At 43.2% G+C, this 12,447-nt stretch overlaps 1 protein-coding gene across 1 annotated transcript in view; it reads left to right on the top strand.

The window, feature by feature from the left end:
• The window catches only part of LOC107700576 (dihydropyrimidine dehydrogenase [NADP(+)]), a 174,782-nt gene that overhangs the window by 135,576 nt on the left and 26,759 nt on the right, over positions 1 to 12,447 (top strand).

The raw sequence follows: 12,447 nt of genomic DNA, 5'->3' as shown, positions 1-12,447 counted from the left end.
CTGAGCTGTCTGGGCTTGCTCTGGTCAGGTCCTGCCTGCACAGACAGATGGACTAGATCAGGTGTGAAAGTACTGGGCATGCTCTCTGCTCTCTAGAAATGGAGCTTCAGTGTGGGAGGCTTATAGTAAAAATACATAAATCCAGCTTGAAGTACACTGCAAAAATCACTTTGTCAATCAGTATTTTTAGATTATTTTCCAATAAAAATAAAGTATCCTTAAAACAAAAATAATTATATATTAAGACATAAATTTAATATTATTTTTTAATTAATATGATTGTTTTTCATACATTACTGGTAAATTGTTTTTTTTCTTGTTTTAAGCATAAATACAAATCAATTTAGATTTTCTTTTTTTAATAAATGAGACTTACGCTTAAAGCAAGAAATAAATTAAATAAAAAAATGTAAATACAATTTATATAATTGTTTTATTATTTAAATGAACTTGAATTCAAGATTCTAATTATTGTCTTACTTCAAATGTCAGTTAGTATTTTTTTATCATATTTTCCAGAAAAAAATGTATGTATACATGTGTGTGTGTGTTGAAATTCACTTCAATTAATCACATCATACTTACTACAATTATTTTTCATACATTAATGGTAATTTTTTCCCCTTGCTTGAAGCATAAAAACAAGATCAATTTTTTTCCTTGTAAACAAGATATATACTTGTAACAAGGCGACAGGGATGAGAAACGTGCGGATCCATTTGCAAAGCTTTATTCATAGAATGGTCAGAAACAGGCGAGGGTCAAGACAATGGCAACAGGTATACTGAGGGCAAGACACAAGAGTAATCCGACTGACAGGCGTAGGTCGATCAACGGCAAATATAATCCAAAGGGTTTGACAAGAGGGGTAATCCAATAACATGAGCAATAGTCCAGACGAGGTGCAAACACAGTCCGAAACAGCAAGGCAAAGGGTTAATCCAAGATACACAGGCAGAAGATCAGAACACGAGAAAACAGGCAAGGCAAGACTTTGACTAGACTATGGAAACTAGAACTAGAAACTTAAACAAGGACAGGGAACTGGCTCCGTAAAGTAGCTACGCTAAACAGCATAAACGCTTAAACAATACTCGGCCCTGAACAGTGGTTAGGGGCTCGTATTTAAAGTGTGTGTGATTGGTTGCAGGTAAGTGCGTAATCAGTGCAATGAAACATGGGAAATGTAGTCCAGGGTGATGTGTGACAGTCTGTGTGGTGTGAGTGTCTACATAACGGGAGGGTGGCCTCTGGTGGCAAGCGAAAGGAAGTCCATGAACAGGATTCGTGACAGAGCCCCCCCACAAGAAGCGGCTTCCAGATGCTCCTAACATAATACAATCCAAGAGGGCGGTGGAGCGGAGGCGGAACAGGGGGAGGGACGGAGGGCCAGGTCCACATCGAAGTGGAGAGACCGAGAACTGAGGCAGAGCCAGCAGAGCAGGGCACCAAGGCAGAACCGGCGAAGCAGGAAGCCAGGGCAGAGCAGAGAACCAGGGTGGAGCCGGCAAAGCAGGAAGCCAAGGCGGAGCAGGCGGAGCTGAGGACCACCACAGTAGAGCAGACGAGTCCGAAGATCCCCATGGCGGAGCAGAAGACCACCAGACCGGAGCAGATGAAGCAGAAGACCACCAGACCGGAGCAGACGGAGCAGAAGACCACCAGACCAGAGGAGAAGTCCAGCAGAGCGTAGCCGAAGACCACCAGACCAAAGCAGAAGGCCAGCTGAGCGTAGCTGTAGACCAGATGGAGACGGAGCAGACGGAGCTTTGGCCCGCCAGAACATGTCTGCAGACCACCACGGCGGACCAGAGTGATCCGGAACCCATGGCAGGGACTGGGGCCTAGGGAAAACTGAGATACAAGATACAGGCAGTGCATTTACGGCATCAAGGACCGGAACAGGAAATACAGTGGGCTTATTAAAAGTCTCTTTGGGCATGACTGACAGGGCTAAAAGTTCAGTGTTGGTCTCCTTAAGAGTGGCTGGATAGACAGACAGTTCATAGTTGGGGGCATTAGCAAAAACTGAGTGGGTTGACAGTTCACAGTTAGATTTAAGAGCAGAACTAAGACAGGCAGACAGCTAAAAACTGGATGTATTGATTGAAAATGGACTAACAAACAATTCATAAACTGATACTGGGCAGGCAGATAGTACGACATCAGAATTGTCAGTGGGATCTGAATAGACAGGTGATTTAACATCAGGCTCATTGACTGAAACTGGGCTGGAAGACAGTTCATAAACAGGCTCACTGATTGAAACTGAACAAGCAGACAGTTCATAAACAGGTTTACAGACTTGGATTGGCAAGGAAGACAGTTCAGCAAACACGTTTGGGGAAACAAAACAGGCAGACAGTTCATGAATGGTCTCTAAAGTAGTGACAGGGTTAATGTTACAGACAGTGCTAAGAGTTCATAATCGGTGACATGATCAGACGAAAGTTCATTGAGGGTCTCCATGACCGGTTCAGAGCATGGCAAAAGTTCATAAGCGGCCTCCGTAGCCATTACAGGACAGGCTGAGAGTTCACAGACGGCCTCCATAGCCGTGAAGGGACAGTACGAGAGTTCATAAGTGGATACCACTGACACCTCTGGAGGTTCTGCAGCGGATGCCGCCACCTCTGGAGGTTCTACAGCCGTACCATCAGGAAACAAGGAGAGTTCATTAGCATTCTCCTTAACAGGACAGGTACAGAGTTCATTGCTGGGCGCCACCACCACGTAAGGAGCTGGAACAAGCGCCACCGCATCAAGAGGTTCTGCAGCATACGCTGCCACCTCTGGAGAAACTGTAGCGGGCGCCATCGCCTCGGGGAACACAGCAGCGAGCGCCACTACCTTAGGAGGTTCTGCAGCATCAGCCACCACCTCTGGAGACACCATAGTGGACACCGCCACCTTGGGAGGTTCTGTGGTGGTGTATGCAGCCCAAACACACCAAAAGGTAATCCCCCATATGGGAAATGCTACAGACAGGGGAATCAGTTCATAAACAGGCTCACTGATTGAAACTGAACAAGCAGACAGTTCATAAACAGGTTTACAGACTTGGATTGGCAAGGAAGACAGTTCAGCAAACACGTTTGGGGAAACAAAACAGGCAGACAGTTCATGAATGGTCTCTAAAGTAGTGACAGGGTTAATGTTACAGACAGTGCTAAGAGTTCATAATCGGTGACATGATCAGACGAAAGTTCATTGAGGGTCTCCATGACCGGTTCAGAGCATGGCAAAAGTTCATAAGCGGCCTCCGTAGCCATTACAGGACAGGCTGAGAGTTCACAGACGGCCTCCATAGCCGTGAAGGGACAGTACGAGAGTTCATAAGTGGATACCACTGACACCTCTGGAGGTTCTGCAGCGGATGCCGCCACCTCTGGAGGTTCTACAGCCGTACCATCAGGAAACAAGGAGAGTTCATTAGCATTCTCCTTAACAGGACAGGTACAGAGTTCATTGCTGGGCGCCACCACCACGTAAGGAGCTGGAACAAGCGCCACCGCATCAAGAGGTTCTGCAGCATACGCTGCCACCTCTGGAGAAACTGTAGCGGGCGCCATCGCCTCGGGGAACACAGCAGCGAGCGCCACTACCTTAGGAGGTTCTGCAGCATCAGCCACCACCTCTGGAGACACCATAGTGGACACCGCCACCTTGGGAGGTTCTGTGGTGGTGTATGCAGCCCAAACACACCAAAAGGTAATCCCCCATATGGGAAATGCTACAGACAGGGAAGTCAGTTCATAAACAGGCTCACTGATTGAAACTGAACAAGCAGACAGTTCATAAACAGGTTTACAGACTTGGATTGGCAAGGAAGACAGTTCAGCAAACACGTTTGGGGAAACAAAACAGGCAGACAGTTCATGAATGGTCTCTAAAGTAGTGACAGGGTTAATGTTACAGACAGTGCTAAGAGTTCATAATCGGTGACATGATCAGACGAAAGTTCATTGAGGGTCTCCATGACCGGTTCAGAGCATGACAAAAGTTCATAAGCGGCCTCCGTAGCCGTTACAGGACAGGCTGAGAGTTCACAGACGGCCTCCATAGCCGTGAAGGGACAGTACGAGAGTTCATAAGTGGATACCACTGACACCTCTGGAGGTTCTGCAGCGGATGCCGCCACCTCTGGAGGTTCTACAGCCGTACCATCAGGAAACAAGGAGAGTTCATTAGCATTCTCCTTAACAGGACAGGTACAGAGTTCATTGCTGGGCGCCACCACCACGTAAGGAGCTGGAACAAGCGCCACCGCATCAAGAGGTTCTGCAGCATACGCTGCCACCTCTGGAGAAACTGTAGCGGGCGCCATCGCCTCGGGGAACACAGCAGCGAGCGCCACTACCTTAGGAGGTTCTGCAGCATCAGCCACCACCTCTGGAGACACCATAGTGGACACCGCCACCTTGGGAGGTTCTGTGGTGGTGTATGCAGCCCAAACACACCAAAAGGTAATCCCCCATATGGGAAATGCTACAGACAGGGGAATCAGTTCAAGAACTGGAGGGCTCAAGTGAGTAGGTTTGGGGATACCAGCTGCGTGTGCAGACACCAGTGGTGCATCCCTCACACCGGATACGAGACTGGGATACCGAAGGACTGACCTTGAAGATATGGGTGCAACAGACAGGACGTGACAAGACTCTGGATGATCAGCTGTTATGTGACGTGACTCTGGATAATCAGCTGTGATGTGACGTGACTCTGGACGAACAGCTGAGACGAGACGTGACTGGGAGATCAGCTGTGACGTGACGTGACTTTGGACGAACAGCTGAGACGTGACGAGACTCTGGACGATCAATTGAGATGTGACGAGACTCTGGAAGATCAGCTGTGATGTGATGAGACTCTGAATGATCAGCTGAGATGTTAGACGATCAGCTGTGACATGACAAGACTCTGGAAGATCAAATGTGACTTGACTGGACTCAGGAAGAACGGCTGTAACTTGACTTGACTCAGGAAGATCGGCTGTGACTTGTGTAATGTCAGATTACTTTTCTTAGGGAATTGATTATTATTAATTAATTCAGGTTTTGAGAGGACTCGAATCTGAAAATTCGGAGTCAACCTGATTAGAACTGATTTCAAATTTGATAGTTTACACTTGATCAACGGTCGTCCAGCGAGACGCTAACGTCCGTGTACATTAAATTCTGTTCATATTACTTCGTGGCCAACGACACATAAACAAAATGGTAATCTTATTAAATTTTGAGCAAGGTAACAAGGATCTAGGCAGAGTTTTAACTTTAAAATGTCACGACACAAGACAATGATTCTTTATAAATGAAACAAGAATTTATTGGCTATTCTAGATTACATTGACCTAAGCTAAGACATACACATACACACACACACACACACATATAGTTCTGAAGAATGAAAGTTACGGAGTTTGTATGAAGTTCCCAAAGTTCTAACTCGTTTTCACGAGTGGTTTTAAATTCAACCTGAGAGAATCACAAAGCAGAGGTTTGTCTTACGTTTACTGCTTAAATGGTTCAGCACCTATTTCAGCGGATAGAAGACCTTGTTTGTAGTTGCGTTTGTGCTGGCAGCTGCAACGGGGTTTCCTCATAGCCGGAGGGAATTCCGGAGCTTCTGATTGGTTGCTGAGATGACGTTTGGCTGACGTCGTTTCTGGGAATGTCCTCGGCGGTGATTGGTTGGTTGCCGGGTTGCGGAGGAGCCTCGAAGTTCTTCTGAGAGAGTCTGCTTTAGCAAGACTTTGTGTTCTGCAGAGTTACGAAGCTTCAACGGAGTAGTTGAGTTCTAGATGGTCGATCGCCTGATGGTTCAGCTTGTGAGCACAAGTTAGAGTGCTCTCCACACGGCGACAAGGCCTTGCTCAGGAGAGCAAGTGGCGAAGAGCCTGCGTTCGGGAGAACAAGCATCGAAAAGCCTTCACTCGAGAGAGTAAGCAGCGAGAAGCCCTTGAATCTGTGTTGCAGTGGGGTTTTGACCTGCGGCACAAGTCCGTCCCACGACGCGCTCTGCCAATCGACTTGATGCAAGGCGGGGCGTGCATACCTTAACATGAAGCTTCACTTTATCACATTAGGACACCATCTATAAAAGTTGTGTTAATACTTCTATAAAGTTTCTTACATGCAAGTATTGTACATACTATTAAAGTTTACTTCATTTCAACATTCTGCATTTGTCGTGCCCATTCGTTCAAGATTAAACTTCACATATTACACACATTTTAATAACCTTATTTCCTATAAAGGGTAATAAAACACTGATTAAAGTTGCACCGATTACATGAAACACGTCTAGCATATATAAGACATATAACATATTATTTGTGAATCTGGTTGCCCGGTTATGCGCATAAATGATTATCTGTTGAAATTGTCTGTTGTAAGTTTCATGTCCCTTTGTCTGACCGAAGAGAGAGAAAAGGGTGCATCCTTTTTTTGGAATGCAGGGAGAAAAGGGGAGGTCTCCTGAGGTCATGCCCATGTCACGAGTGTAGGTCTGCCATCCTTCTCGCTGGACATGGAGCTATAAAATTGTCTCTTTTGTTGACGGGATTATCAATTTATGTGTCAAATGGCCATGGGTATCACACATCTGGTCCCTGAAAGCCCGTAAAACAAAGATAGTTTGTATCCTAGCTTGAGTTAGGGTTTAAGCACTGTTTTTATTTGAGTCTCTTGAGACGATAAGCTAGATGGTACAGGAACTGCTGAGACACTTCACTGACCCTGCATGAGTTTTACGACCGCAGATGGCTGCATAGGGTGCTCCTCAGTTTGTCTCAATGGAATGTGATTGTTTCATGTGTGACTCAATAGTGTAAGTGGGTCCGTTCGAAGACAGAGATCCTACACTTGACTTGACTCAAGAACATCAGCGGTGACTTGACTTGACTCAAGAATATCAGAGGTGACTTGACTTGACTCAGGAAGATCAGAGGTGACTTGACTTGGCTCATGAAGATCATCTGTGACGTGACTTGACTCATGAAGATCATCTGTAACGTGACTTGACTCATGAAGATCAGCCATGACTTGACTTGACTCAGGAAAGACAGCAGTAGCATGACACGGCTTTCTTGTTGACGCCCTTTTGTGAGCATGCTCCGGTGTGGCCACCATTACACAAGCAGACTCGGTGTCATGTTCCTCCGCGACAAAGGCAAAGGCAAGGCAAGACTTTGACTAGACTATGGAAACTAGAACTAGAAACTTAAACAAGGACAGGGAACTGGCTCTGTAAAATAGCTACGCTAAACAGCATAAACGCGTAAACAATACTCGGCCCTGAACAGTGGTTAGGGCCTCGTATTTAAAGTGTGTTTGATTGGTTGCAGGTGAGTGCGTAATCAGTGCAATGAAACATGGGAAATGTAGTCCCGGGTGATGTGTGACAGTATAACGGGAGGGCAGCCTCTGGTGGCAAGCGAACGGAAGTCCATGAACAGGATTTGTGACAATACTAATTAGGAAAAAGCATTTGTAATAGTGTAATATATATTACTGCAAATGTGTGTATTGTCACACACATTTTAAACTCCCAGGTTATACAATCACATGTACGCATTTACAAATTGCTTTCATTAGTGGTCGGAAAGAACATGTCAATATGTGTCTGTGCGCTTACCACTAATAAAAACAATCTCTGTGGTCACAGATATTAAACAACTTTTAAACAGCAAACAGTTCACGTATGTGCTTTATAGCTTCAACTGTGTACAGTTGAGTGTGTTAAAACTTCACCTCAGCACACCTCTCCCTTCTCCCTTCAGCTGAGCTGCCACAATGTCTGCAGAGGCAAGGACAGGGTCAGAAACACGGCCTGCATTAAAAATTAATACTCATACTATTGAGGCTCTATTTTATGCAAGCAAAACTGACTGGCTGTCATATTTTTCACTTTTAAAGTATTATGGGCCTCACCGTGCTGCTTTCCCATGGGACCCAGCCTTGCAGCAATGGTCTAAGGCTCTGCCCGAGACCAACCTATTGATCAGCGGGGCCCTAAAGGGCCCGTGCGGCCCCACATATTTTATCTGCTCCCAGGACAGTAGCTCTTTTCAGACTTTTTGTTTCAGAAGCCCATATCCAGAGCATAAAACCATCTGCAGAGCATCCAGGGGCACATAAATGTGTGCCGCCCTGAGCTCTTGGTGGAGCTGGCTTGATTCTCTAATGTATTCAGTAATTTAATGTTTAACTCAGCCGCAGTGGCCAGGTTTAAGGTGCTTTGATTTATGTGGCAAGTGGCATAAACTCTAAGTGTGGAGGAAATCAATCTTTTCTGTGACGTTTCTTTTTTCCTCAAAACTTTTTAATCACAGTTTTTGTACTACATTCTTGCATTAGCCACTAATGTTCAGTATAGGGATAGAGAGGGTATTTTAAACTTTTAGACTAATTATAACTCATTAGTTGATTAATAAAAAGTTGTTTTTTCGTTGCTGTTTCGTTACTTGCCCCCATTTCTGTGCTCAGATTTGTTCTAAGTCTAAATGTTCTAAAAGTCTAGATGAGGGATTTTCCATTGATGTAAGATTGTAGAGGTTTCCGTCCATGCAAAGGTCCAAATAATAACTTAAACAGGGGTGCGTTTCCCAAAAGCAACTATGGTCGCAAGTTCTGTCGTTACCAATAGAGTTCAATGGAACTAACGACCATAGTTAGCTAACGATGATTTTGGGAAACGCACCCCAGGTCGGGTTAGGGATGCACCGATGTATCAGCCAATAATCGATATCAGCCATCGGCCAATTGTTTAAAAACAGTCAGTGACTAGGGGCGATTTTATATTCTGTCAATCAAAAGGAGGCAGAAAACATGTGGGAAGAAACTGCAACTTGTGTGTGAAGAAAACATCTTTTGTGTAGAATTTAGGGCTGTTGAATTAATGCAATAATGCATTAATCTCAATCTCACTGCACAAAAATAGAGCAGTTCTGTTTGAGTCACCTGTAGTTCAAACCAGGGTTTCCAAGTCCGCAATTTTTCCCTTTATCAAACATTTTTGTAGCGCACCTCCTATCCAATAAAAGAGCTTTGTGCTTTGTTACTTATGATAAGAAACAAAGTTTCAGCTCTCAGATAATGTCCACTTCCTCACAAAATTCAAACAATAAATGCTGTTTGACGCTATTAAATGAGGCGACAGATTGCTTTTAATACAAGTTATAGTACACAATAAAATAAACATGACTAAAAATCAGAAAGTATGTTAAAAGATCACTTACTGAAATGTATTATGTAACCACTCAATTGTTTCAATGACAAAAATATATTTATATATATTTTTTTACATCAGGAATGTTATCAAGTGTTCACAGTTGGTTAAATATAATAATTTAGTCTCGGTTGTTAATCTTAACCTCTAATATTATAGTCATGAATCAAATAAGAGGGTTCCATGTATAGTTTACATGTCATTCTGAATAATCGGTATCAGAAATTTAATATCGGTGAATCACTGGTTTGGATAGCTGGGAAATTAAACTATATTAAAACTTCAACTGAATATCAGGTTATGTAGGATTACATTTATAAAGAAGCATTATATTTTGTGATTTCACTGTAACAGAGAGCTGTCGATGAGAAATAGGACAGTGTGTAAGCTGAACATATTTGAAAGCAAATCACTGATTTTTAGGGGAATGGGATGAAAAACCAAATATGGTCTAGTATCGCCTAGAATTTAAATTCTCTGGTTGAAATTAACAATACCTTGTGAAAGTTAGATGTCATAAACCATCGACAGTCTCTCAAGATGTACAGTACAGAGCAGAGCTTCTTAAGCTGTAGTCCACGAACGTTCCTAGTGGTCTGCAGGTGGAAAAAAATAACCCTCGATAGTCTCTCAAGATGTCCAGAGCAGAGCTTCTCAGGCTGTAGTCCACGAACGTTCCTAGTGGTCTGCAGGTGGAAAAAAAAAAAACCTCGATAGCTTCTCAAGATGTACAGAGCAGAGCTTCTCAATCTGTAGTCCACGAACGTTCCTAGTGGTCTGCAGGTGGAAAAAAATAACCCTCGATAGTCTCTCAAGATGTCCAGAGCAGAGCTTCTCAGGCTGTAGTCCACGAACGTTCCTAGTGGTCTGCAGGTGGAAAAAAATAACCCTCGATAGTCTCTCAAGATGTCCAGAGCAGAGCTTCTCAGGCTGTAGTCCACGAACGTTCCTAGTGGTCTGCAGGTGGAAAAAAATAACCCTCGATAGTCTCTCAAGATGTCCAGAGCAGAGCTTCTCAGGCTGTAGTCCACGAACGTTCCTAGTGGTCTGCAGGTGGAAAAAAATAACCCTCGATAGTCTCTCAAGATGTCCAGAGCAGAGCTTCTCAGGCTGTAGTCCACGAACGTTCCTAGTGGTCTGCAGGTGGAAAAAAATAACCCTCGATAGTCTCTCAAGATGTTCAGAGCAGAGCTTCTCAAGCTGTAGCCCACGAACGTTCCTAGTGGTCTGCAGGTGGAAGAAAAAAAAAACGTTAACACTGGACAATTAGTTGAAATAAAGTCAGTATTATGATAGTCTTTCTTGTGATGTTACAGCAATGCAGAAGGCTGCAATTTAATTAAATAATTAGATAAATATAGTCTGTATGTGCTGGGTTCCAAACCCGAGACTTTTGTTCATCTACGAGACAAAAATGAAGATATTTTTAATTAAACTTGAGAGATTTCTGGCCCTCCATTAAAATTCCATTACACCAAAACTTTCAAGCAGATCAACCATACAAAGTTGACATGTGAGAACAAACCTCATTTTTTCTTGTGTGTTAAGCAAGCACATTTGAGCTTCTGTTTACCATATTTGATGAACTCTATGTGTGTGCGCTGATCAAAGTTTATATATGAGTAAAAGCAGAAATTAAATATGTTCATCACAAAGCAAGTGTGTCTCTTCAGAAGACTTGGATTAAACCACTCTATTTATGACCTCTTTATAAACTTTTTGACACGTCAAAGTTTTTTTGCAATAGGCTTTCAACAGAGTAACAGAAATCTCTCAGGTTTAATTCAAATCTTAATTTGTGTTCCGAAGATGAACGAAAGTTTTATGATTTAGAACAACATGAGCAATGAACAATTTTCATTTTTGGGCACACTATCCCTTTCTTGATGGTTTGACACACTACGTGAAAAAAAAAATCAGTAATATATTCGTACGGTTTCACAGAGTGCGGTTTTTGATTCATTATTACGATTTTTTTCTGCCATTGTAATTATTGTATATATAAATTTGCTATTATATAGTCTGTGTATACTGCTTCTGTGTCATCTTTGCTGTGTAGTGATGACTGAAAATGTTTGTGTGTAGAGAAAAACATTGCTATGTTTACGATTATATTAATTTATGAGAAATGATTTGCAGTCCGGATGGAGCCAATACGGGGTACGGATCCAGACCGCGGTCTGGTAATTGCTGACCTCTAGTCTAGATCATATGGTCACTTTATTTTTCCCCTGGTTGGGCCTCCCACTGTGATTTCATTTAGCTGGCAGCGTGCTCCTCATTTGATATGTGTTTTAATGATTGGTCATGCCGACCGGCTAGTCTGCTGTCACAGATATATTATTGCATCTCTTTCATTGTGCATGAAAACCATGTTCCCCAGACACCCTGGCAGCATCGGCAGGCATAATTAACAGAGAGCTCTTATTTGCTTTTGTTATCTAGCTGAGTCTTTTTGAGGCACAACATATTCGGGTGAAGATAGAAATCGTAGAGGATGTACAGACCCCACGCTCCATCTCGTGCTATGTTTGGAATTATTAATCAGAGAGTCTGGCATTGGTAGCGGACGCCTCGCGCTAACAGATGCCACCGATGGCCTCACTGAGCTGTCAATCACCTCAGCACGGGACCAGACTGAGGATGGTGCTCGTCCGGAGCTGTGCTCGCTCACATTGGAAGCTGTGATAGGACCTGCTTAGAGTAATGAGGTATTGATGAAAGATACAGAGCGCTAGCGAGTCCAGGACCGTCTCTGTTCGAAGCACAGACTGTGCTGTCTGTAAAGCACAAGTGTGATACTGCTGAACACAAGCAGCCTACAGAAAAAAAAGGAAAAGGACTAGGAAAAGTAGGTTCATAGCAAAAGCCTCAGTAACCATAGGTTTTTGTGCTTTCACAGTTGCACTCACTATAGCAAGCGCGTAAAAAGTGCTGAGAAATTATATGAAGTTAGTATGTATGGGTACTTCATTAAAATTTTAAGTGAATTTTCCCATTTAATGTGAAACATTTAAGCATGTTCTCTTCTTATGTTTTTTTTTTCTTTATTTAAATAAATATTATGTAAAAAAGCTACCCTAGCATAAAAAGTAGCTAATTTTGTGTCTGTAAATGTAATTTAGTTCAACCTTCAAACCTGTTACTTCCCTTATTTTCTGGGAAATATATGAATACCTACAGACCAAATTCCAAACTAGCCACAATGGAGTGGAAGCTTAA

Source organism: Sinocyclocheilus anshuiensis, unplaced genomic scaffold (genome assembly GCF_001515605.1).
Source record: "Sinocyclocheilus anshuiensis isolate Anshui unplaced genomic scaffold, SAMN03320099.WGS_v1.1 scaffold718, whole genome shotgun sequence".
NCBI lineage: Eukaryota > Metazoa > Chordata > Actinopteri > Cypriniformes > Cyprinidae > Sinocyclocheilus > Sinocyclocheilus anshuiensis.
This window is presented reverse-complemented; position numbering and strand designations above follow the sequence as displayed.